Consider the following 4,666-nt stretch of genomic DNA (forward strand, 5'->3'; position numbering starts at 1 on the left):
GAATTAAGGATTTATTTATCATTTATGGAATTAATTAAAATAAATGTCTCAGTATATACGAAATTTTTCTTAGAATATAAATTAAGAAGAAAATAATTAAAAAAATATATAAATGATAACAACAATAATTTAAAAAAGTATAAATATCATTCCTATGATAAAATTTGTTATGGGACGAAATCATGTATGGAGATTGTTTCGATAAGTTTCTGTTATTTCACTGAATTTAAATTGATTCTCTTTGTTTCAATCCTTTTGTTTTCTAATTTTGCTATTTTCATATAAGAAAAAAAATTAAAATAATACATTCATAAATAATAAAATTAATATACGAAAGTTTTTATTTTATTATCCTTTATATATTATTATTAGCGTTGCACATGTGAACATATCTGTTATTTTCTACTCAGTGTTATTCACATATTACTGCAATATAATAGAATAAAAACTGAGTCGTAGATTATTAGTATGAACTATAATAGGTATGAACCTATTATACAGTTAAATCACGCTATTTACGTTACGGTTATCAGTATATTAATTAATTACTGAGGGGAAAATTTATACCCCTTTTTAAGAAAAATGCTCAGTCAAAATTCATATGGAGAAGAAGTTTAAAAAGCAATTTTGTTTACAAAGCATATTTGAAATACATTTAAGTATTATTAATAAATATTACACAAACCGCCATGGTTTTACAGATACGTATATGTATTTAATGAAGAATCCCCAATGTGTGTATTGTCAGTAAATGTCGAACATAATGAAATTTCTAATGTACTATTCATTTTGACATAATCAATTAATTTTGGTAGTGTCGACCGTTTTGCGAAATCAAGCTATTGTAAATATTTAAATAATAAAACGTTTATAAGTCTTTACATTATTTCACGTATCACTTAGTAGTTATGGCGTAAAACTGTAAAAGTATAATCCTTTTTGAAATCTCAATTGTTTTGTTATTTCTTTCTATTTTATAAAACTTATTACATTAAATTCAATTCATATACAACTCATGTTTCGTTCAATATTTTTATTTGTAGTTTTTGAACGGGTCGATAATACGTTAACTTTCAACGTTTTATAACTTTGCTTTTCCATAAAATTTGTCTATTTATGATTATTGACGCGAAATAATAACGATAATTCACAATATCTAGTCGTTCTACGGGGTAATAAAATTGTTATTGCTATGAAGGAAGTTGGAGTGGGGATGGGGTTCGCTATTTTCATTAGAGCATTAAGTCAAGCTCCCGAGAGGCGGTGAACATTAATCTGTTTACGAAATATGAGGTCATGTAACTAAACTACCTGAAATACATAGAACATATTAATTTATGTTAAGATTCATTCGAAAAATGTATATTTTTAACAGAATCAATAATAATCAACAGATAGAACCTAGCTGTGGTCAAATTACTGGAGCTCGAACGTCGGCTGGATGGACCGGGGAAGTACCATCCTCTTACACAAGATCGGTATGAAGTAGCCGTTAATGGCTGCGTTTCGTCCGATGAGGGGGAGAGCCGTCGGTTGTTCACTGTGCCGGAGTGAAAGACCGGGTTAGAAACCAGTTAATAGCCGCAGGTTGGATCAGGGACCCTTTAACGCCCCATGCCAATGACACACAAAAGTCCACCCTCAATTCAGACCAAGGGCAATATTCTTTCATAGGATAGTTGGTGGGCCATCAGTATCCTTCCATTATTCCCATTACCTAAACGAAAAATATGGCTGTCACATAAAAATAATTAAGAATTTTATAACGGCAATCCTTTCCACGTTTGTAATGGACTTTTGCAACATAAGGGGTATACATTCCTATCTTAATGCCGTCCATTACTACCTAGAGATGGCAAAGCGGGCCTTGTTATTTCTGACAGAGAAAAAAATATCCAATCCTCGAGATACGTTGTATCTGCATTACCCCAGTTACAGACTTAAACACTTTTTTTTACCGCGGGTCGGGGTGTGTTATGTCAAGGAGGATATTTGTTGTCAACATCTTGACAGCCATGAACATAAGGACCTGTCAGTGATGTGGGTGCGGGGGGACAACGGTAGCTCAAGCGGTATCTACGCGAGCCTATGCAGCTCCCATAGTGGTAACACCGAAGTCAACCATCTTTTTGAACACATCCAGGAGGTGACAAATTTTTTACTTCAATGGTTTCCCAGCGCGGAGGTAATGATTCTTGGTGACTTTAACGAACACGATTGCGAAAAGTTAGGATCACGTCCCACAGACTACGCTGGAAAAGCCGAAAATAACTTTGCTCTGGCCTATGGTACAACTCAGGTAGTCCCAAAACACACTCGGATCCCTGATGTTCAGGACCATACTTCCTCTTTGTTGGACCTTCTGCTGACCACTCGCCCGGACTGTTACCAGGTGTCCGTCAATGCACTTGGGTCAGTTGACCACTGCCGGGTGCACTGCGAGGCACAACCAGAGCAAAAACGACTCCCCATCTACATGGGAGACGTCTTTTATGGCAATACAAGTCAGCAGACTGGGATGGATTGTGAGAATATTACGCATCCTACCCCTGGAGGCAGCTTTGTTTTTCTTCAGAAGAATCTTAATCTGTGAAAACGCCGTTGCGGATACTATTCTACAGGGAATGGAATGTTTCATTCTCGGCTCTGTTATTTGCACGGGTAGGGAGCAAGAAGGGTGACAGCACAGATCCGTTCAATTGCAGGCCTAGTGCTATTCTATCCCTATGTATTCTCAAAGGTAATGGAGCGAATTATCAATACACAACTTTTGAGTAATCTACGAGGATAACCAGCTTATTAGTGACGGCCAGTATGATTTTCGGCACGGGCAAAGTAGTGGGAATCTTCTTGTATACCTCACGTTTTGATGGGCTGAAGCAATTGAGAGCAAAGGATAGGCCATGGCAGTCAGCCTTGATATCGCAAAGGCCTTTGATCGGGTCTGGCATCCCGCACTTCTATGGAAGCTACCATCATACGAACTACCCGAGGAATTATGCAGCTGGGTAGCCAACTTCCTTCATGGGCGGAGTATACAGCCCAATAACGCTGGCGTGCCCCAAGGATCACTACTATCACCGACACTGTTCATTCTGCATATCAACGACATGCTACGAACCAGCAACATTTGTGCTATGCAGATGACAGTACTGATGACGCTTACTACATTGACCGAGCTAATATTCCTCTTGTATAAGTAGAAGAGAGCAGAAAGAGGCTTGTGTCTGAAATTGAGACCTCCTTGGAGTAGGTCTCTGAATGGGGTAAGCTGAATCTAGTTTAGTTTAATCCTAAGAAGACACGAGTCCCAGGACATTCGCCTTAAGATCAACCAGATTATTGGGATCCTTAGGGTTGACATAGCAAACGTCGTTCAATTCCGGAGACATCTGGAGGATAAGGCTAAACCAGCCTTTAAAAAAATAGGGGTACTGAGTAGAGCGCGTCAGTACTTCACACCGGGACATTTGCTTTTATTATAAAAAGCAATGGTTCGTCCCCATCCATACATGGAGTATTATTCTCACGCTGGTCCGGTACCCCGCAGTATCAAATTCTTCCACTTGACTCCATACAATGTCGTGCTATTCGTATTGTCAACGATCCTATGCTCACATACGATCTAGAACTCTTAAGCCTCCGAAGGGATGTAAGCTCCCTCTGTGTATTCTATCGTCTGTACAATGGGTTATGTTCCGAGGAACTGTTTGATGTAGTGCCATCGTCTCCATTCCACCATCGCACTACTCGCGGTAGGGTTGGATTTCATCCACATCACCTAGATGTATTCAATGCATAACTGTTCGTGGGTCGCGGTAATTTTTTCCACACACGTGCAGGATGTGGATTGTGGTTTTTCAATCACCAAGTGGTCAGGTGGCTCCTTTATAAACAAGGTCGGCAAAGCATCTAAATGGGCGACGGTAACTACTTACCATCAGGTAGGTCGTCTGCTCGTTTTCGACCTTTGGGACATGAAAAAAAATCGCAAATGTGAAATAAAAAATAAGCTTCACTGAACTCTTCATATTAGCTTTCTAAATTACTTCAAATTTATTAAAAAAAGAAGTATCTGGCCTAGCGGAAAAATAAAGCATTCAGTAAGAACTTAATATTAAAATTTTGTGGACTTAGGGGTATAGACATTTATGTCTTCTTGAAGTTTAGGATTAGTATTCATGATATACATACACCAAAGATTATAATATGATTTCTACGTTGTAAAATTTGCTTTAGGCTATGATAATATTATTATAGAATGGTTGACTATTATAGATTAAATTAAGAATTGATAATTTTTTTTCACAGATTTAAAAAAAAAAGAAATAAAGTAAAATCAGTCACGACCATTTAGTTTATACCTAAAATTATTAAGGCCACTATCAATATATAAATACAAAGTTCATCAATATTATAATTTTAATTTGTAGAAAAAGACATTTATTGAATTGTTTTTATATGGAGAACTTTGGCTACATTGTTGTTATAAGTAGGTATAGCTTCCTTTCAACAAATTCTTGAAAAATTTTATGATAGTTAACAGCGGTAAATTTAACAATAGGTTTAAGCAAAGGATTGTAAGTGCGCATGTACGGCTGCGCCACATCGTACGCCGACTGGCCCGCCGCCACTCCAGTCTGCTCGTACAACCGGAACGCTTTGC

General features: G+C 37.3%; 1 pseudogene; it reads left to right on the forward strand.

Moving 5' to 3' along the window:
* The first annotated feature begins 1,192 nt into the window (after positions 1–1,192).
* On the forward strand, positions 1,193–3,822 carry LOC116768212 (uncharacterized; annotated as a pseudogene).
* Positions 3,823–4,666: the final 844 nt, after the last annotated feature.

This window comes from Danaus plexippus, chromosome 19, assembly GCF_018135715.1.
Source record: "Danaus plexippus chromosome 19, MEX_DaPlex, whole genome shotgun sequence".
Taxonomy (NCBI): domain Eukaryota; kingdom Metazoa; phylum Arthropoda; class Insecta; order Lepidoptera; family Nymphalidae; genus Danaus; species Danaus plexippus.